Source organism: Camelus bactrianus, chromosome 19, assembly GCF_048773025.1.
Source record: "Camelus bactrianus isolate YW-2024 breed Bactrian camel chromosome 19, ASM4877302v1, whole genome shotgun sequence".
Classification (NCBI taxonomy): Eukaryota; Metazoa; Chordata; class Mammalia; order Artiodactyla; family Camelidae; genus Camelus; species Camelus bactrianus.
Genome location: NC_133557.1, coordinates 27,280,454 through 27,303,406, shown reverse-complemented (window position 1 = coordinate 27,303,406; position 22,953 = coordinate 27,280,454). Strand labels below are relative to the sequence as shown.

General features: G+C 43.8%; 1 long non-coding RNA gene across 2 annotated transcripts in view; it reads left to right on the top strand.

Moving 5' to 3' along the window:
- The first annotated feature begins 3,002 nt into the window (after window positions 1–3,002).
- LOC141574068 (uncharacterized) overlaps window positions 3,003–22,953 on the top strand; it is an 83,447-nt gene continuing 63,496 nt past the window's right edge. For both annotated transcript variants that reach the window (XR_012500676.1, XR_012500675.1), the window contains exon 1: window positions 3,003–3,481. This is a non-coding gene — a long non-coding RNA (uncharacterized LOC141574068). The remainder of the gene's footprint in view (window positions 3,482–22,953) is intronic.

The window sequence follows — 22,953 nt, the reverse complement described above, 5'->3', positions numbered from 1 at the left end:
TTGGTCATAAATTACTTATATAAGAAGATAAGCCACAGTTAATCAGAAATCTTGGGAAAGTAGTTTCTGCTAACTGAAATACTTGCTTAGCTCAAGATGCCACCAGCAAAGACATCTTGGTTTCATATTCTGTTGTGCAAAATATGACCCCAATTCATTTCTTCAGAACTTCTGTACTGAGCATCGACATATCCCAGGCCTTGGTTCAGGTACTTAGGATACACTGGGAAGCAAAACAGGCGAGAGTCCTTGTCCTTGGGGAGCTGCTGCGCCGGAGGGGAGGGCAGACAATGAATGTAACAAACTAGTAAATTAAGTGTTTTTCTCTTGAGGGGGTGATAGGTTACTGGGGCAAAAAGAAAAAATGTGTGCATGGTAAGGGGACTCACCCGTGGCGAGGGTGGGCAAGCACTGACTGCTGTGTTAAATATTGTGACCGGGGTGAGCCTCCCTGAGTTGCTGCCCATAGAACAGAGCACTTGCCAGTGGAGGAGATGGAAATGTGGGGGAAGAGCGCTTCAGCCAAGGGAGAGGCAAGGCCAACAGCTCCAAGTGGAAGTGTGCGGGGATTTGGAGCATTTGTTTGCTGGGCTTATCTGTATTACATTGTATATAACGGCCAGGATGGAACTGTGATGTAATGAGAGCTTTAGGGCAACTTAAATGTTCATAGTTCAGTCCTATTCACTGGAAAGGTCACAGAGTCGGGGGTGAGTTTGTACTGACTCCAGGTACTTAGAACACGTGAGGAATTTTAGAGCATCCAAAAAAAAAAAAAAAAAGAAAAGAATTTGACATCACCTTTGCCCTCAAGGTGACTGGACTAGCTTTTGTGAAAGAAAAATACTGGAGAACGACATTGCTCTAGCAACGAGGTGTGAACCGTGCCGTCAGCACTCGTAGCGGGAAGGTGATTGGAAACACATCTGCTTGTTAAGGAAACGACAGGCCAGCCGAGAAACAAGCACCACTCGGAGGGTTGGAGTACTCAGATGTATTACGCCGGCGGGCTCAGAGGGGCTTCTGCTCCGAAGCTCTGAGCACCTCCAAGACGTGCGTGTGAGGTTTTATAGGGTAAAGTACAAGCTTGGGGTATTCGGCCAATAGGCATGGAACAGCTTTAGCAGCATCATTATCACAAAAGTGGAGGCAGGGAGGCAGCAAACCAACATTCCAAAGCCAGATATGTCTCTTTGAAAATCCAGCTGGCTAGCAAAAATACATGAACAGCAAACCAACACTAATTGACTTAGATTTATGAGTTAGTCCAGCAGAACTCAGATCAGTATTCCAATACTTAGATTTGTGAGTTATCTTGTTAGTCCAGCCTGGCTTTTCTTGTCAGCCCGGCTTTTCTTTCACATTCTTAGACTTGTGCATTATCTTGTTAGCCCAGTTTGGCTTTTCCTTCACATGCTCAGGGAAGCTTTCTGGAAGCGGGAGAAGTTAAGCTGGATATTTAAGTAACAGTGAGAGCATGAATTAACGTGGCAGCTGGTGCTGCTCTCCATCCCACCCTCACTTATCACACTCACCCACTTTAGTATAAATTACTGGGCCAGGCACTGTGGTAGCCCCCAGCGTGTCCCCCGGTGGTCCCTGCTTCCTGGTGTTCACACCCTCTGTGTGAGTGCCTCCCTCAGTATACCAGGTTGGTCTGTGTGACCCAGGGGAAATGATGGTATGTCACATCTATAATTATCCCCCTCAGTGTCTCTCTCTCTGGTTGCTTGTTCAAGCCAACAGCTGTGTGAGTGAACCAGCTTAGAAGCTGATTCCCCAGCCCCAGTCAAGCCTTTGGATGACAGCAGCCTGGCTGACAACTTGGCGGCAGTCTCATGAGAGACTCCAAGCCACAGCCACCTGGCTGTGCTGTTCCCGGATACCTGACCCCCAGAAATCATGTGTCCTAAATGTTTTTTCTTTTAAGCCACCAAGTTTGGGATAGTTTTCTTTTCACAGCAATAAATACTTCATACTAGTCCACATACAGCATTTGATTTATTTGGCTATAAAATAAAACTGATGAGAAAAATTGAAATCTCTCTTCCTAAAACTCTTGAGGCATAAGAAGCATTTGAGGAGTGGTAGTGCTAGTTACGGGCGCTAACCAGAAAGACACTCTTGGCTGCTGGGATCCGTGGCGAAGCTGCTGCGATCGCTGTCCACCTAAGCCGGGAGCCAGTGAACATCTGCGGGCAAGTGTTTTAAAACAGTGCAGATAACTGAGTAGAGCTGGAGATCACTCAGGACTCTCTGGGTCCCCAGATGCTTTTCCAGATTAACAATACCGATAAAACGGTAACAACCCAATAATAACTACCATTTATTTAGAAGTTAGAACGTTGTACAGATAACACACTGTCTTATTTCAGCCTCAGGTAAGTCTACCAAGCAAGGGCTTTTCCTCTTCTTTATGAGTGAGGCAAACAAGACCCAGCTCAGCGTGTCTCCAACTCAGATTCATCTTCAGCATCTCCCTGAAAAGGCAGAGCTTACTGTCTCCATTTTGCAAGTGAAACAAACTGAGTGTCACAGAGAAGACGTACTTTTAAAGGCATTTTAAATAATTTTCTCAAGGGTGCACAGTTATGTAATAAGCTGCTAGGCTGGAATCTGAATCCAAGAATCTGTGTAATTCAGAATCTATGTAACTGCATGTCTCACATACCTTCACTATGTCTCATGGAGCCAAAGCAACTGACCCTCCATAAAATAGTTGTTGAAATAAACATACATCACAGAAAAAAGGATGGGATAAAAATAATACCAACATGATCATGGTGATACTTGCCTGACGCCCAGCCCTGTTTCTATGCAGGTATGTGGTCTTGGAGCCTCAAAGACCTACTTTGATAAGAATATTCTGGCGATTGCATTCCCTGCTCCCATTTCTATGTATTTTGGTATTGGGGATGGGGGAATGAAGACTTTTTCTCAAAATGACAGAAAACGGATCAGGATCATTTGCATGGGGAAGGCCAGCTGGGGAGAAGGGAACATACGCTTGCATTCAGGAAAAGTTTCACAGGATGTAAAAAGAAACCATCTGCTTTTTCTTTTTGTTCTTGTTTAAGAACAGCTTGTGTTTGCAACTCACAATTTAAAACATGGTAATAACCTACAGGACTTTGTGAAGCATGAATCGTACTCCTTTTTTTTTTTTTTCCCCTTCCTCCTCATTTTTTTTTCCTACTTATTTTTTCACTCTGTGTTTGCAGAAAGCAGAATGCAAAGAAGATATTTGCATGCTGCAACTTGGATAATAAAATCCTTCTGATCACGGCTGAGTTTGCTTTTTTCTCTGTGTTTTCTGGGCACTCCAGGATCCTGCAATGAAATCCAGACAATATGAATCAAAAGTCATGCTTGACTTTGCTGCAAGAAACACCCTGGGCTAAGACCGTGGCTCCGTGCACCTCCTGTTCATCCTGCGCAGAGAAATATTCCCGCCACCCTGCTTTATCTGCAGCAGCACCTGGTAAGGACTAGGAAATAGGTTTTGAAAAAAAACAGCGGTTTTATATGTTTACTCTTCTCATTAGCATTCATCTCAACGGCTTTGATGTGTGCCTTCTCTCCCTCCTGAAGTTTTCTTAATGACTCAGACTTGGCCCCAGCTTAAGTGCATGAGCTTACCATTGGTGGGAAGAAAGATGGAGGGGCTAGTGGAGTTCCCAGTGGAAAGGGTCTTAAAGGACTTTGGAGTCCGCAATCAGACAACATTGCGAAGTGGTTAAGATCAGAAAAACGACTCTCTGAGTGAGAACCTTGGATCCTCCAACCTTCCAGCTCTGTGACCTCAAGCAAGCTACTTAACCTCTCTGGTCTTAGTTCTCTTATCTGCAATATGGGAATAATAATATTACTCACCTGCAGTTCTCTTATCTGCAATATGGGAATAATAATATTACTTAACCTCTCTGGTCTTAGTTCTCATATCTGCAATATGGGAATAATAATATTACCCACCAATATCTAATTAATATATTATTAATATAATAATAATAATAATAATAATAATAATAATAATAATAATAATAATAATAATAATAATATTATGGTTGTTACAAAGGTTCAGGGAGTGAGTTGGAAAGTGCTCAGGATGGTATCGTGAACACAGGGAGCAGTGGTGGAAGAATCAGGACCTGTGACCGGAAGTCCCCCAAACTGAGTAATCCCCTGTCATGTTTCCCTGTCGGATGTAACACTCCCGCATGTGGACACACAGGGATGTGGCATATATAACTTTAAAAATACGTGCATTCATATTTACATAATTGCACATCAAATGTATTAAACAGCTCTCAAATAAGGACTGTAAAGTCTACCCTGGGGCTTCTTGGCCTCTGCCCCACTGCAATTCTGAGCCAGCTCACCCTCTGTTGTGGGGCTGTCCTGAGCACTGTAGCGTGTTGAGCAGCACCCCTGGCCTCCACCCACGGATGCCGATCGCCCCTCCCTCCCCTGTTATGATGACCAGAATGTCTCCAGAGATTGTCAAAGGTACCCGGGAGTCAGAATCGCCTCCGTTAACCGCCAATCTAATTGTTCTTGCCCAACCTTAAAATCTCCAGTAAACACGGTCCTAAATTCTGATGAGGAAAAAGCAAGGAATTTACAAGGCGTCGTTGGGGGGGCATCTCAGTGGGAAAATGTCCTCTGGTCCTGTTTGTACTAAGGCTTCAAGGAACAAATTCAAATTTCACTCTTTGTATGTATGCCAGTGCAAGTGCACTGTGCTAAATTTATTTCAGAGGAATCACTGCAGACTCATTAAGCACTCAATTTCCTGTCTCTTTGTATGAACCTCCTTTAAATTAAGATGTTATCTTAACGCGTGGTGGATGGGGTACTCAGGCATGTACACCAGACTAGTGAGTTTTTCCTTTAGAACTGGAAGGTTCAGGATGGGGGGGAATGTAAGGGTTAAAACTATTTTTGGAGTGATTTTTGAATTTTTTAATGTTTTGATATTGCATTTTTGGAAGGGGCAGCAAAGCCCTTATCAGTTGATGGATATTAGTTGCAGCATTCGTTAGCCTTTCCCAGAGGTTTTAAAAAATTAATTACCAAGCTCCCATTCATCAAATAGTTTAAATTATTCCTGTTTATTCGCAGCTTTCCAAGTAGCTAATTGACTCTTGTCGAATTCGAGTGATCGATGCAAAATTTTATTTTCTTTTGTTTTAAAATATATAAATGAATGATTTTATGCAGTGTGAACAATGAACGCAGCTGCAGTTGGGATGATATGATGTTTTCATACTTGGGTTCTCATCTGCAAAGGCATAGTGATGAGAGATGAAATCACAAATAAGAAAGGCCCAGAAAGACAGGGCTACACGTGGGAGCAGAATACACATCTTCTCAAGCTGGGCTCCTGGTCCGGAAGCAGGCAGCCGGGCTGGGCTGGTAGGACATTGTCTGCATATAACTGAGTCAAAGATGCTGCAGGGGAGGTGGGAAGCCAGAGAGCTATCTGTTGCATGGAGGCAATGCCAGGTGGAGACTACTCTGGAAGGGATCTAGAAAAGACATTCCACAGGTTGATGCCAGGGGCTGTGGCTTCCACAAGGTTGAAGACCTGGGGAGGTATGAGGCCACGGTCTCAGCCTTGAAATCAAGAATTGAACAAAATCATCCCTAACTCCGTGGTTGGATATGGAATCTCCTCTCTGTCTCCACAGACATGGAGTCTCAAATCATTAAAAGACCATTGTTGGGCAGGTGAGGGTGTAGCTCAGTGGTAGAGCACACGCTTAGCATGTATGAGGTCCTGGGTTCAAGCCCCAGTACCTCCATTAAAATAAAAAGCAAATAAAACAAATTACCCTCCCCCCAACACTGTGATATCACAGGAAAAAAGTGAAAAATATAAAAATAAAATAATCCATCCCACTTAGAGGTTTTGTCTGCATGTCCAGTAAGTGCAGATGTGCTAAGTCAGAACAGTTTTGTGAACCACGCACATGAAGTTACCTAGTGCCAAGAAAACTGTGAAATAAACAATTAGAGCAATTAAACTCATCTGGAAAAACCTAGTTTAAGGCAACAAGAAGTCCTTGAGTGTGTAACATAGTGCGTTCATAGTGCCTTGCTGTCACAGCACCTATGTTCTCATGGCACGTTTAAGAAACTCAAAATACAGAAATTGCATCCACAAGGAAATACAAATCCATAAAAAACTGTAAAACAAAAGCAAGCAGCAATGGAATGAGAAACATGGCGATCAAACAGAAATCTTAGCCATGATTCAAAGAGGCATTCATTACATGGCTGAATTCTAGAATAGACATTGTCAAAAAGAATTTGTGTGGCCAAAATAAAATTGAGATTTCAAAACACAGAACAAAAGTATGAAAGACCAGTAAGATGTCACAGAGACTGAGAAGTTCCAATATATGTATGTTAAAGAGTAATTTTTTAAAAAAGAGGAAACCATGATTTTCAAACAGATATGAGATGAACACAAGTGAAAGATTTGATTTAACTCATTATTAATGAGGGAATCTATAAGACGTTACAACTGGTTTGGAGAAGAAGCCAAGGAAGGGCAAATTTGCCCTGAGTTAAAGGAATGCTGACATGAATTTCCAAATAGATGATGCCCCGCAGGCTTTGTCCATGCAGAGCTGAGGTTCGTGCATGAGTGAACTGAGACTCTGTGGGTCACAGTTTTCGTATCTATGGATGTTCTGTTCTGGGGGGTGGCAAATTATTATGCTCAGAGACCGAGACTGTCTTGCCAATAGCTTTTTTAACATAAATTCACTGCTATTTAACATAAGCTAATAGCATATAGAATAATGTCTCTTCGTGAGCCAACGAAGAATAACATTCTCCAAACAAAGGATAAATTGATTACCCTGTTGTTCCAGGCAAGAGAGGATGAAAGAAATAAAGTCCAAATTTAGTTTGAAGTATTCCTTTGTAGGAGTTGGTACCAGGGAGAGAGGGCTTGACCAAAAGAGCTGACTTGTGCAAAAAGGAAGGTCCCCTGTTGCTAGATGTTGGTTGCTAGGGAACCAAGGCGCCATGCTGGCCGCAGGCTAGGCTGCTCCGAGGGTTATCACTCCAGGGATGTTGAGCTTTGTGCCACAGCCTTTGAGGATTCCTCCCCGAGGCAGGAGCAGGTGTCCCTTCTCTCCTTGAGACTGATGCACATTTAACAACACTGCCTGCCAAGAGTAGCCTGGCCAGGACAGAAACAAGTGTCTCAAGGTCTCTGAAGACCTACATCAGCAAAGGGTAGCTTCTGCCCAGAACAAAACTCTCGGATACTCCCCACAGGCTCCCGGCGTTTGTTTTCTAAATGTCCCCCCGCCACAGCTGCCTCCTCGCCGATTCTTATCAGTAAGCCGCCAGCAGCTGAGCTACTAAGTGCTCATCAGCCCCAACAGATGAGGTGACATTCTGACACAAATCGCCTTATTCTTTTTTTTTCTTTCAATTTTTTAAATTGAAGTACAGTTAATTACAATGTGTCAATTTCTGGTGCACAGCACAACGTCCCAGTCATGCATATACATACATGTACTTGTTTTCGTATTTTTTTGTTAAAGGTTATTACAAGATATTGAACATAGTTCCCTGTTTTATACAGAAGAAACCTTTTTAAAATCTATTTTTATATATAGTGGCTAACATTTTTAAATCTCAAACTCCCAAATTTATCCCTTCCTACCGCCTTTCCCTGATAACCATAAGATTATGTCTGCAAGTCTGTTTCTGTTTTGTATATGAGTTAGTTCATAGTTTCCTTTTTTTTTTTTTTTTAGATTCCACATATGAATCATATCATGTTTTTTTTTTTCTCTTTTTAGCTTCATTTAGAATGACGATCTCTAGGTCTGTCCATGTTGCTGCAAATGGAATTATTTTATTCTTTTTTTATGGCTGAGTACATTCTTATATCAAATCAACTGTACTTCAGAAAACAACTTTTTTGGTTTGATTTTTGTTGTCTTTGTCATGAACAAGTAGATTAAAACTTCACTTCAGTCATAAACAAATGGATTTGAAAATGTATCAAACCAGTACGCAAGGGACAAGGATTCTTTCCCATTGCTGTTAGTTACTTGCCATTCGTAGAGTTTGGAAGCAGCTCAAAGGCAAGGAAAGACCAGAATCAGATAACACAGAAGGGTACACTCAAAGCCAGGGGTTGGCAAACTGTGGTCTTGGGCCAAATCCAGCCTCCAGTTTCACTGGAACATGGCCAGGAACCTGTTTGCCTGTTGTCTCTGGCGGATTGTACACTGGGTGGCAGAATCAAGTGGCTGCAACAGAGACCATGTGACCTGCAAAGCCTGAAACACAGTTACTATCTGGATCTTCACAGGAAAAGTTAGCCCCTCCTATTCTCAACAGGGCACAGAGTTCCACTGAAGAACAACATTTCTCAACATGAATAATAGAATTCTAAAAGAAAATAATGGAGAAAATGGTAAAGAAACAATATATTTTTAAAAAATTGACATTTATTTTCCTAGATTTGAAGCAAGACATTAATCCTTAAACCAATATTTCACTCTGAGAACAGAGAGATACATAAAATTAGATTCACCTGGTCACATTGTAGAAAAAGCTGCAAACATTAACAGAAGCAGGAAAAAAAAAAACTAAGAGAAGAAAGTGTGGACAAGGGGAAAAAATGTTCAATGAGAGAATAAATTCCGAATCAGAAATTTAATGGAAAAGTATTTTGCATGTGTTATCTGATCTGATCATTGTAATTAGTCTAGGAGCAGGGACTGAAATTGCCACCGGTCTTGAGCAATAAAGAAATTGAGATCAAAGACACACACTGGCAGAGCTAAGGTTGGAACTTCGGTCTTCTGGCTCAAGAAACATGAGATTTGGCCATTCTGCTCTGCTACCTTGTTCTTATAAAGACATAGATTTTTTCATTTTAAGGGTGAGTAACACATGATCCCCAGTCAGGAAACACAGGCTGAGAAGTCAACTAGCTGATGGTGTTAGTATAGAGACTTCTGCAGCCAAGAAACAGCATATGCAAGGACTTCTGGCTGGAGGTGATACAGGAAAGACAAATGTGGGGTGAGAGCAGGGCAGTGTACCAGGTCTCGGTTAAGCCCCTGGGACGTGTCCCGCCAAGTATGGGTCCTTGGCTTTGCGCAGGAAAGAATTCAAAATTGAGCCACAGTTGAGTAAAGGTAGATTTATTTAGAGAGATGCATAGGCTGTTTCAGAAGGGAAGAGAAAGTCCACAAGCTGTGGGGGATGGGTGCTCAGGTTAAAGTAAAAGTAGGTACACACTCCATAGACAGAGTGCAGGCTGCCTCCAAAGACAAGGGAGCAAGTGAGGCGCCACGAGGCACCACGTTGCCAGTTTTTATCGGCTTGGTAGCTTCATAGGCTAACAAGTGGGAGGACCATTCCAACTGCCCTGGGGAAGGGGCTGGCATTCCCAGGAATTGGGTCACTCTGACCTTTTCTGGTCAGCCTTGGAACAGTCATGGCGCCTGTGGGCATGTTATTCACCATGCTAATAAATTACAATGAGCGTATAATGAAGCTCAAGGTCTAGTGGAAGTCAAGTCTCCATCTTGAGCCTCAAGGCCTACTGGGAGTTGAATCTTCCACCATCCTGGTGTTGACAGCTGTGTCATTCCTTGAATGGCTATGCCCTGCCCCCTCCCCTCCTGTCTCGCAGGGAGGCTGCCACCCATCCAAGAACTGGAGGAAGAGTTACAGGTGGAGAGGGAGGGGTGAGGGGCAGACGGGGCTGGAGACCCGGTGAGGCTCTGCAGGCTTTCAGGTTGTGCCAAAGATTTCACATGATTCTAAGAGCAATGAGAAGACACTGAAGTTTTAAAAACAATGTGAGCAGTGGGTGACTCGATCGCATTTGCCTTTTGAAAAGAGCCTTTGGGTTGCAGTGTGATGACTACTGGAATCCAGCCAGAACGGATGTGGGGAGACCAATTAGAAAGCTGCTGACACATAACAGCCACGATTATTACATGCCCAAAGGGAGCTGCGAACCAAATAAATCTAGGAACTTGCGGTATTCGGGACTGGAAGTCGTGAAGGCTAGGACGCGGGCGTGATTATTTCCATATGGAATCTCGGTCCCTTTCCCTGGCTGGCGTGTACTTTCATTTAGATTCTTCAGGATTTGGCCTTACTCACAGATGGAATAAACTTCCCTTGTTCGGGTGCCTGAATTCCCAGGGCGAGCAAACACGGTGCTGTGGCTGATTCTCCTTTTGCTTTTCACGCCTGCGCGCTTTGCGCGTCTCGTCCCCAGTCCAGCACTTCTCACGTTGGGTTATAATGTCCAGTCACCTCCGCCTTCCTGCCTAAAGTGAACCCCTCCAGAAGGAAGACTGTGGTTTACCTCTGCCTCCCCACTGCCTAAAAGGGCCGACCAAAAATAGTCGCTCCACTCAAGTTGTCGACTAAATGAGAGACTCCGTTCTGTGCAACAGATCGTTTCTTCTGCCAGTTTTAGCAGCTCTCATCAGTTACACGTTTCTAGACTCACACTGATTCCCAGGCTCCTTAGGAATTGAAAATCTGTAATAACCCTATTATTCATTTAAATCAATACTGTTTCTTACATAGAATATATAGACCATTATGTTGTGGGCGTAACGCGGTGGGCTGGTGACTCGGGTTGGAAAAGTATTACCAGAGCCCGCAAGGAGTTTAGGAAAGTTTAATAGGGGTGCTGCTTTAGGTAACAGTGGGGCCACGGTGAGGGGTGCCTGCGTGAGCCCTGAGGGTGGACGTGCAGGGTCTTTTATTGCGGTGGGGGTGCTGTGTATACAAGGAGTAGGGGCTGCATGACTAATTTGTGCACAGGTCCCTAATTGGTTGTAAGATCTGCCAGGGACTTCTCTGAACAATAGGTTTTACTTTGGTAAGGGCAGGATGTGGCCTAGGGTATTGTGAACCGGGCTGTCTCCTGGGGCGATGGGTTTTGTTAGGGTAAACACACAGCCAGAGAAGATGCTTTACAGCTTGCAGAAATGCAGCTATGCGCAGGCTCCTGCGAGTGGGGGTGAAGGTGTCAGTAGGCTCCAGGCTCATAGAGAGCCCAGGGGTGGGGGGTTTATGGCCAGGGGCTCTGCACATCACAGATGTTTTGAATGACACTTCCAGAGGCAACTGAATTCTTCTGCCTCAGTGATAAACTAATCCTTTCTGTAGAAACGTGTGTTGTTTGTTTTTATTTTCCTGCACAACTTGCTCTTTGTGTGAGCTGGTACCTCTGATGCAGGAAAAACAGATGTGGAGCATTAGGAGGGCTGTGTCCCAGGTCTTGGTTGAGCCCTGGGGACGTGCCCCGCCAAGTATGGGTCCTTGGCTTCGCACAGGAAAGAATTCAAAGCTGAGTAAAGGTAGATTTATTTAGAGAGATACACAGGCTGTCTCAGAAGGCAAGAGAAGGGCCAGGAGGTGTAGGGGATGGGTGCTCAGGTTAGAGTTAAAGTAGGTACACACTCCATAGACACGGTGTGGGCTGTCTGCAAAGATGAAGGAGCAAAAAGGGCCATGAGGGGCAGTGTTGCCAGTTTTTATGGGCTTCGTAGCTTCATATGCTAATAAGTGGAACGACCAGTCTAACTACCCTGGGGAAGGGGCTGGGACTCTCAGGAAGCTGGCCATTGCCCACTCTTTGACCTTTTACAGTCAGCCTTGGAACTGTCATGGTGCCTGTGGGCATGTTATTTACCATGCTGATACATTGCAATGGGCGTGTTACAAAGCTCAGGGTCTACTGGAAGTCAAATCTCCATCTTGATGCTCAAGGCCTACTGGGGATTGGGTTTTCCACCTTCCTGGTGTTAACGGCTGTGACTTCTTGAGTGGCTGTGCCCTGCCCCCTCCCCTCCTGTCTCACCTCTGTGGGTCTCAATTTTCTCACCTACAAAACAGAGATAATATTTATCCACTGTGCCCGTTTTCATAAGGACAAGTGAGATCATATGAAGTATGTTGAGCACATGGTCGGTACAAAGGCATTAAATTCCCTTCTATTATTTTTGTAACTCTGCCTGTTATTCTTGTTTTGTTTTGTTTTTTTGTCCTCCACGTCCCTGTCACACCATGGATTATCTAACTGGCTGGGTGTCCTTTTTAAAATTCTCTGAACTTGCATTACTGAATCTCCTCCAATATTTGCTCAGATTTTGCCTTTTATGCCTCTAGACAGAATAAATCAGAAGGCCTCTATCCCCTACATCATGAATATTTTGATTTCAAAAACGCCCCCCAAAGTTTCCCCTGCGAGAGGACAATTCAAAGTTTTCTCATCTCTCCGTTATTACCTCTTTTCTGCATGGCTTGAAAACCTGCAGACGGTATAGCGCTCCTCGGTTCCTCCACCCCGTTACAGCAGATGCACTGTTATCCAGGGAAACTGGGCAGTGCCAGCTTGGGCAGTGAATAGCCGGAAACAGTGAAGCCTTTTATTCCAGGCAGCGCTTTGTAGGGTCCGTGCATCTGAATTCAGGATCTGCAGATGCATCTGTTATCCCCTCCTCATCCACCCCCATCCCGCCTCCCCCACCCCAGGTTCCGGACTTTCTTTAACCGTCTGTTTTGCCTGAGTTTCCACTCTCCCAGTGTATTTTGATAGGCTATTATTTTGAGTCCCAGGTGAGAGTTTCTTACATTCGAATATCCCACAGCAATTCTGTGCACCTTTGTTGCTTTCAGTTGTCAGATGAAGCCCCTTTTAAGATAAACATTTTAAGCAACACACTCTTTTCACCCGGGTGGTCAAACTAAGTTGAAATGAATGCATTAGCAACCCCTGCCTTTCTTTGCGGGTCTCAGACAGCCCATTTGGTGCGTTACTTAGCTTTGTTCTCAAGGTGTCATGTCACGAAGTTGGAAGGGCCCTCACCCTCTGAGTCAGAATTTGCACGTCTTTATGTTCTGAAGTCTCCTGGAATTTGTGTTTCCGCTAACATTATTTCATAAACTTGGGCAAGACAGAAACGGAACACTTCTTATGTCCTGGTAACACAAGCACTGGGATCAGGAAGACACTGCTAAGGGTGCTAATTGAATTGTCTAGGGCAGAGATTCTCACGCTTTAATCTGTACATGAATCACTTAGAGATCTTGTTAAAATGCAGTTTCTGACTCAGTGGGTCTGGGGCTTCAGATTGTCCACTTCTAACACATTTTAAAGAAGCTCCCAGGTGGTGTCGGTGCTGCTGGTCTGTGGCTGTAGCTGCGGCTGTAGAGGCTTCTCCCAGCTCTCCTGTCCACTTCCTGTGATGCTCACCATCCAATACGCCGCCCGGGTAAGGCTCACTGACAGCCGTGTTTGGGAACTGCATTGGTGCTCCAGGGCTGCCGTAACAAACGACCTCAAACTGGGTGGCTTATCACAACACAGATTTGTTCTCCAATAGTTCTGGAGACCAGAGGTCCAAAGTTAAGGTGGCAGCAGGGCTGTGTTCCCTCCAGAGGCTCTAAAGGAGATTACGTTCCTTGCCTCTCCCAGCTACTGATGGCTGTTTGCATCCCGTGCCTTGTGGCTGCGCTCTCCAGTCTCTGCCTCTGTCTTCCCATGGCCTCCTCCTCCTCGCCTTGTCTCTCCTCTGTGTCTCCTTTAAGGACACCTGTCACCTGTCATTGGATTCAGGATTGTATTAGGGTTCTCTAGAGAAACAGAACAAATATGATATCTATCTATCTATCTATCTATCTATCTATCTATCTATCTATCTATCTATCTATCTTATCTGTCTGTGTTAAATACATCAGCAAAGACCTTTTTCCACTTAAAGTCACATTAACAAGCTCTGGGGGTAGGATATGGACATATCTTTTGAGAGCCAGCATTTAGCCAACTCCAGGAACCATGTGACTACACGACACCTTCACAATGTCCCATTCAAGCCAGAGAGCCTGCAGTTCCAGGTAGGTAGGCCCTTCATTTGAATTGCAATCTACTGGGGAAATGAGGGTGTTCTGCCTGGTGTGCTGTCCGCGCCCTCTGGATGTCTGCAGACGGCAGGGGGAGATGGGAGAGGACGAGACTGTATCAATACCAGTGTTCCAGTCAAGGAACAAAGTAAGTGAAGGAGGAAAGTGTGGGTGAGAGTAAAATAAAAACCAAAGACAGCAGAAGCCAAGGCAACCCTAAAGAAACTGAGTATCTGGCTCCCATCCTGAGGCCCCACTGGCAAGTCTCTAAAAGGCACGTGGACCAGCTGAGGATCCTGTTAAGGTGCAGCAGGTCGGGGGTGGGGTCTGAGATTCTGCACATCTGATGTGCTCATGCGCATGGCTCATCCATGGACCACGCGAGCAGCAAGAGCTTAGGCTGCAGAGTAAAAGGCATTAACTGAACCGGGGACCCCTCGCTAGGGAGCAGACCCTTCAAGTCTATGAAGATCTGGACAAAGTGTGTGTCTTCTTTTCAGCCTCCTTAAAAAATTCAAGTCTCGTGTTGCCAAACTTCTGACTTGTCAAAAGTTATATAAAACTCTACATATTTATCAGCATTGGCAACATACTCAAAAATTTCAAAAATAGCTAGTGAGACAAATAAATCAAAAATATATTTTTAAAAAGGACTGCCAGTGTTTAACCTCTGGCCGGTGGATCTTTTATGCCCCATTCGTCAATCAAGCAGATTTGTGACTCCTTTTGTATAAAATTGTAATGATTAAAAACATTGACAATGATAAAGGAGAAAAAAAAAAGACCAGCAATTTACCATTAAGTGTTGAACTAGCGTGTTTTCTGTTTTGTTTTACACAGCTCTCCAAGTGGGTTGCTGTTCAGAATACACCATGTCAAGAAGGCAATGAGATATTCCAAGGGCTATTAACTACTCCACCAGAGATCTAGGAAGATCACTGCGGTGTTATTTAGTGTTGGTATTTATTTAATTCTGGTGCAGAAGGGCAAATTTACCATGCTCAATGGTCCTCAAACTCACACTGGCTTACATGAGTGTGGCTTAGTGGCCCATTGACAGTAGACTATGGAGTTACCTTATAAAACAAATAATGACAGGAGAGAGGACAGCCTGGAGTAGTTGATTTTAATATTTTATACATCTGAAGAATTTTTGTTGTTGTTGGTAGAACTCAGAGTTACCATGGTTTTATCAGCTGATTTGTTTGATAGTTGAAGTTAAGCTGGTTGTGGTCACTGACAACCCCCCACCTCTCTGTGGTCTTAACTCCATTGTGAATTTAGATGAATGAATCAATCCTAAGCAAGTCTTTAATCTTTTGCACAATGCTAGGGGATCTGAAACAGGCTAACTGGTATACCTTAGGCATCCCCAGAAGAACACTGCTAATCCTTTGCATATATAATCTAGATCTTGAGGTTTTAAAAACTATGAACATTGATGTAAATGCAGTGTCCCAAGGGATGTATAATGAAGTTGCTGGAGGTGCAAGAAATACAGCAACTGTTTGCAACTCTCCACGTGAAGTTAGAGAGCCGTATCGCAGTATTTCACTGTAATGGAGTACAGAGAATACGACTTAACTAGCAGAAGAACCAGCCTCATAATCTAGGCAGATATTTCACAATATAGCTTTATTGTATAAAACTTAGAGCCATTCCTGGAAAACCTTGCAAAAGCATCCTATCACTGCAAAGAAAAGCGTGTACTCTGCAGAGCTCAGAAGTGACCAGTTCAGGATCTGTGGCTGAATTAAAGCCTTTGGGAACAAGATGTTTGAGGAACTGAAGTACAGAAAAGGATTTGGGGGCTTTATTTTTTGTTTGTTTGTTTCATATTCTTTTTCATTAAAGGTTATTACAAAAAGTGGAATATAGTTCCCTGTGCTCTACAGAAGAAATCTGTTTTTTTTCTCTTTTAATCTATGTTTATATATAGTGGCTAACATTTCCAAATCTCAAACTCCCAAATTTATCCCTTCCTACCCCCTTTTCCCCAGTAACCATGAGATTGTTTACTATGTCTGCAAGTCTGTTTCTGTTTTGTAGATGAGTCCATAGTGTGCTCTTTTTTTCTTTTTCATTCCACATATGAGTGATATCATGTGGTATTTTTCTTTTGCTTTCTGGCTTCACTTAGAACGATAATCTCTAGGTCCATCCATGTTGCTGCAAATGGCATTATTTTATTCTTTTTTATGACTGAGTAGTATTCTATTGTGTAAACAGACCACAACTTCTATATCCAGTTCTCTATTGATGGACGTTTAGGTTGCTTCTACGTCTTGGCTATTGTATATAGTGATATTCTGGGGGGCTTTATTTTTTACCCTACTTGGTTGTTTCCAAGAAGTTTTGTTTTTTTTTTTTCCTTTAAGTAAGATGAAAAAAAAAAAAACTCAGTATGCAATCTATGAAGTTTAACATTAAAAAACTACATAAAATTAGGAAAAGATAGGCCAAACACATGGTCCTGTTTACCTGAGGAGCTCACTGTGAGTTACCAACATTAAAAGCCTGCTACCTTCACTTGATGGATAGCAGCTTCCTGGAACTCTGTCTTAGGAGAAATTCTGAGGCTGGTTGTTAATACATTGGGAAAGAGTGCCACAATCGATTAACAATGTCTGCCTTGGGCATGGGAAAGGAGTAGAAGTAAAGTATATGCCATCTATTTGCATGGATTATTTGTATTGATACTTAAAGGGATTCTTTTACTTGAAACTTTATAGAGAATACAAGGGTCAATTGAGAATGTCTGAACCCTCTCTACTGAAAGAGAACTGAATATAATTTATTAGACAAATTACCATAAATAAGATATAGACAGACCACGTGGAAAATAACAAAATCTGATTCTTGACCTTGGCAATGGATAAATCTCAGACCTTGGCAAATCCTTTGTGAAAATCCCGTGGGAGCAGTTAATGGGCGTTGCTACCAAAGCAGCAGCAGTAAGACAATACTGAATGGTGTGGGTGTGAGGATGCTGAGTGGCTGACTGGGACCACCCACTAGTCAGGTGACTTCTCCAGCATATCAGTGATCATGATGTAGTGGGCCTCTGACAGCTCACAACTTACTTCAGTAATGAAACCTTAATGTCACACTCTGTGGTAGACAGAATGACAGCAAAGATGCTCACACCCTCATCCCTGTGAACCTATGAACATGCATGTTACTTGGCACAAAAAAAAAAAATGCAGGTTTTAAGGTTCTAAACCTTAAAAGTGGGAGATTATCTTGGATTGTACAGGTAGGCTCAGTCTAGTCACACAAGCCTGTGAGAGCAGAGATTTTTTTCCTGGTTGGAGGCAGAGAGATGCCACGGAAGAGAAATTGGAGAGATGTGGAGTGAGAGGGGCACGACCTGCCACTGCTAGAAGGGGCCCCTTAGAAAGCGTGAGAAGAGAAGTGTCAGCCTCGGGGCTGACAGATACCAGCCCCCACCGGACAGCCAGCAGGGAATGGGGAACCTCAGTCCTACCACCACAGAGAACTAAATTCAGCCAATAACTGAATAAGCCTGAATGTGGAACCTTCCCCGTAGCCTCCAGGTGAGAGTCCAGCCTGACTGACAATTTGGTTTGACTTTGTGAAACCCAAGTAGAAGACCTACTCAAACCGTTTTGTGCCTGGACTTCAGACCCACGGGAACTATGAGTAATAAATGGGTGTCATGTTAAGCTGCTAATTTGTTACAACAATAGAAAGTGAATCTACTCTCAAACAGTTGAGACTGATATGTCAAAGTTCTTGAATATCAAAGATCTTAAATTAGGGCATATTAACACCTGTAATAGATAAACCTTGACTCTTTGTGGCTTCACACAGTACATTTTCCCATTCATGTCATGGCCAAGTGCAGGTCAGTAGATTCTTCCAGGTGGCTGTCCTCAAAGGGTGAATCCAAAGAGTAAGGCCACCTTCTCCAGCACTTAGAATTCCTTGTTGCTGCAGAGGGAGAAAGATTCTCTGCCCAGTCACCCAGGGGCATTGAACAAATCAGTCGCTTGACTCTAACCAGCAAAGGAGAATGCGAGGTTTTGTGTGTGTGTGTGTGTATAGGAAGAAGAAATGTGATCGGCACCCATTAAGCCATTTACTGCCATAAGTACATTCTTTTTAGATTCTGGCTCTTTCATTAATTAACGAGCTTTCTTTACTAGAACATTGAGAAATATATGTGTATTTATTTATTTGAAAAAAGGAATTACTTTTCTTCCAGTTTGTTGGAAGTCATTGATTTTGCATCACTCTGATCATCCACTATTTGCTAATTCTTGCAACGTCCCAGGATAGCCTGTGTCCTCCACTCCCCTATGAGTGTGTAGACTGTCACTGATTCCTTAGTGCTGTAGTCTTGCTGAAGAGCGTTCTTAGTTTCCTTGCCCACAATTGCTCCGTAGTTTTTAGACCACTTTAAGTTTACAGTAAAATTGAAACAAATACAGAAATTTCTAGGCTCTGTGAGCTGCATGCGACCAGGAGGGAGAGAAGCACAGTGAGGGCCAAAGAGCACTCAGAGCTGGCTGTGGGCAGGTCAGCATCCAAGCAGTTTGCTAACGAGGTCCCAAAGGCCCACTGTGGGTACCACACTGGCAGCAGCACACGTCCCCCCGCCGAAGCTCTGTGAGAAGCCCAGCAGCTCTGGGCGGCTCTGGCCAGCAAGAGGACCCGAGCACAGCCCGGAGTCAGGCTGCAGCCAGCGTGGAGAGAACCGGGCACGGGCATCCTGTGGTCAGGCAGGCAGGGAGGTGGCTGATGGATGCAGTGAAATGAAGAGCTGCCACTCCCAGCATTAATTTCCTGCTCTTTTGGATAAATACAAAGGAGCATGATTGCTGGATCAAGATAGCAGCTATTCCCAACCTGATCTATGGATACTATACAATCCAGTCAAAATTCCGGCAAACTGTTTTGTGGATTCTAGAGTTTGTAGGGAGAAGAAAAAGATCCAGAATATTCAACACAGTGTTGAGGGACTGACATTACCCGACTTCAAGGCTTACGATAAAGTACAACAGTCCTTACGGTGTGGTATTGGTGACAGAACAGACAAATAGGGCAGTGGACCAGAACAGAACGCCCGGGAACAGACCCACATAAATGCAGTCAACTGATCTTTTACAAAAGAGCAAAGGCAATACCATGGAGCAGAGATAGTTTTTTTAATCAATGATGCTGGAACAACTAAACATCCACATGCAAAAAAACAAAAAAAAAAAAACAAAACCCAAAAAACAAAAAACCATCAAATCCAAAACCAAACCAAACCAAACCAATCTAGACACACACGCTGCACCTTTCACAAAGATTAACTCAAGATGTAGGAGACCTAAACATAAAACGCAAAAGTATAAAACTCCTAGAAGATAACATAGGAGAAAACCTAGACGACCTTGGGTGTGGTGATACCTTTAGGTATAACACCAAAGACATCATTCACGAAAGAAATGCTTGACAGACCGAATTGCATTGAAATTAAAAACTTCCCTGTGAAGGACAATGTCAAGAGAAGAAGGAGATAAGCCACAGCTGGGAGAAAAATATTTGCAAAAGACACATCTGATAAAGGTCTGTTATCCAAAATATACAAAGAATTCTTAAAACTCAATAAGAAAAAAAAAAGCCAAGCTGATCAAAAAATAGACTAAAGCCCTTAACAGACACCTCATCCGAGAAGAAATACAGACAGTAAGTAAGCATATGAAATGTTACTCTGCATCATATGTTATCAGGGAAATGCAAATTGAAACAACAACGAGATACCACGACACACCTATTAAAATGGCCAAAGTCCAGAACACTGACAACACCAAATGCTGGTGAGGACGTGAAGCACCAGGAACTCTCATTCATTGCTGGTGGGAATGCAGAATGGTGCAGCCACTTTGGAAGACAGTTTGGCTGCTTCTTACAAAACTAAACATACATTTATTGTCATTTTTTCCAATGGTAGTTTTTAAAATTGAAATATAGTCAGTTTACAATACTGTGTCAATTTCTGCTGTACAGCATAATGTTTCAGTCATACCCACATTTACTTTTAACTGTCAGCCTTCACCAGTTGCTTTTTCCACAAGATGCTCTCCATGGTTGACACGTCTCTTTTCGCTTGTCTCTCTGAATCTGCGCAATGATGAAGGGGAGAGATGGTGAATGTGACATTTCCTTTAACCCTGCACTTCCCTCTCTCCCAGCTTTTGATGTGAAGAGAACAACTTCCTGGCTGGTAGGACATGAAACAGCATCTGATACTGGAGAGAAGTCATCGCTTCTGCTGTGACTCCTCTGTCGCAGCTCTCTTCTCCTTCTGGGTACTGTCCTGCTCCTCATGCAGCTGCCCGGGCTGTTTGCATTTAATTGCATATCCTTTCGCGGGGTAATCTACAGGAACACCAGGGGACTGGTTTCTCTGATCCTGCCCTTCCCTGAGTTTTCAGTAATTTAATCGATCCAGCAGGTTCCTTGTCTGTTGCAGAATTTCTCATCCTTGGCACTAATGACATCGTTTGGACTGAGTAGTTATCTGTTGTGTGCTTGTACGTGGCGGGGGGGTGGGGTGGTGTCCTGGTCATGGCAGGATGCTTTCCAGCATCCCTGGAGTCTACCTGCTGGATGCCAATAGCAGTCCTGAGTGGTGACAACCCAAAGTACCGAACATTGCCAAATATCCTCTGGGGGATAAAATCACCCCGATTTGAGAACCACTGGCCTAGAGTAAAGCCACCAGTCCTGATGGGCTTGTTTGACTCATCTGCAGACCATGGTTCTACATAGACCACCACTCCCTCTTCAGGGGAGCCTCTTAAAGCAAAGCCTGTCCTAGCCCAGGTCAGTTTCATGATGACAGCAAAAATGTATGCTTTTTAAGGGGAAGTCCTACGTGTAGTCGGCAGATTGGCACCCAGTGAAGTCTCCTCTCCAATTCTGAAAAGCCTAATTAAATGAGCAAATTCAGTTGGAGGATTCACAGTTGTTGGTGATCACTCCCAACTCTGCTGCACTCACAGCCAAAAGGGTCCTGGACAAAGAACTCCTCATCCTGCCCACAGGACCAAGTTCTGAAAGTCACGACGTGGCCTCTCTCTTCCCGGGCCCCGTTTCCCACAGTGTGATCCTCGCACGCTTCGGTACACTAGGTGATCCCAGGCGGTGTGATGCATAGACCTTGACATTTCATTAGAAACATATTCACCTTAATTACATATGTTGTGTGTGTTGGGAGGGGGAGTGCAGCACCAGCACACCAAACTCACAGTGCACCTTCTTTAGAATAAACGTGGGTATGTACACAAAGTGGGCTGATTTACTGAACGTTAATAGGGCAGAGTATCAAAGTGTGTACATACGTATAGTTTCCTGTAGCTGCTGTAGCAAATTATCACAAACGTAGTGCCTGAACAAGCACAGATTTACTATCTTGCAGTTTGGGAGATAAATAGTCCAAAATGGGTCATGTGGGCTTAAGTCAAGGTATTGGCAGAGCTGTGTTCTTCTAGGGGGCCCCTGGCCTTGTCCAGCTCCTAGAGGCTGCCCACGTCCCTTGCCTTCTGGCCCCTTCCTCCATCGCTCCAACCTCTCTGGCTTCACATCTCCTTTTTCTGACTTCAAACCTCTTGTCTCTTTCTTATAAGGACCTTTGTGATTATACTGGTTCTTCCTGGAAAATCTAGGATAATCTTCCAATCTCAAGATCCTCAGTTTAATCACATCCGCAGAGTCCCACTTGCCACATAAGATGACATATTCACAAGTTCCTGAGATCAAGATGTAGGCACCTTTGTGGGGAGAAGCATTGTCACAACATATAGGGAAGAAGCTGTCAAGGTGATACATGACTGAGTAAGTGATGTTGAGGAAATCTTGTTTTAGTTATTTATTACTGTGTGGCAAATTACCCCAAAACTTAGTGGCTAAAATAACACACACTTAGCTCATGGCTTCTAGGGCTCCAGAATGGGTAGCAGCCTAGCTGGGTTCTCTGTCTTGGGGTCTCTCGAGGCTGCAGTCAGGGTGACAGCCGGGGCCACAGGCATCTCAAGGTTCCCCTGGGTCAGGACCTGCTTCCAAGTTCACTCATGGTTGAACTGAGGTCCCAGCTCCTCATTTAGCCTTGGGCTGGAGGCCCCCTCTCTGCCAGGTGGGGCAGCGCACAGCTTCCGTATTCATGGAAGCGATGGAGTGAAAGAGTGAGAGTGTGAGCCAGAGGGGAGTCGCCAGCCTGTCGGGAGCAGGATGTGACTGCACACGGCGTGAGTCCAGGAAGCAGGAGCACTGGGCGGGTGGGAGGGGAGTCGTTTCAAAATCTGAAACATTTGTCTCAGGTGCTCAGGCTTCTGCTACGTGACATGCAGTTCCGCCCTTTAGCAGAAAAATGACTGACTACTCGATAGATCTGCTTTCTTCCAGGAATCTGGGCGTCCCCACCCCCTCTGTTTCCAGTGTCCCCACTGTAAAAGCTGGCCCTCTTGGTTTCCCTTGGGGTCACCAGTCCTGTCCCTGTTTACCCCGCTCTGTTTTCAAATGTCCTCTTCGTGTTCCCACTAGATCCCTAAACTATTGATGATTTAAAATTTTTTTATGTAATTTTAATTATTTTAAAATTTAGAGAATTCAGTGTAAAAATACTATATTTTTAAAATTTATGTAATGTTATACATTTAAGAAGCATCAGTACAAGAAGAAAGAAACCTATAAATATATTTGCTTAAATTAAGTTAAACCAGTATCTGAGCTCCTGCTCTTTAAAGTATTGGGAAATTCAGTTCCAGAAATTTTGAGGGCAGGAATAGAGCTTCTCCACTTCCAATTAATGAATCAAAATTTTAATTATCTGTGTCTTTCTCTCTTACTTTGTCTTTCTCTCCTTTAGCCTCCCAAACCCCCTTCCTCACAACTCTTTGGGTTTCATTCTGATAATCAAGGTCTTTTTTTTTTTTAGTGCATGTTTTACAACTGGCTAATTTATACTCTGATTTTTTTGTGGTGTGTAAAGTAGTCAGAGAAGCCTGGCTCTTTTATGAAACCAGA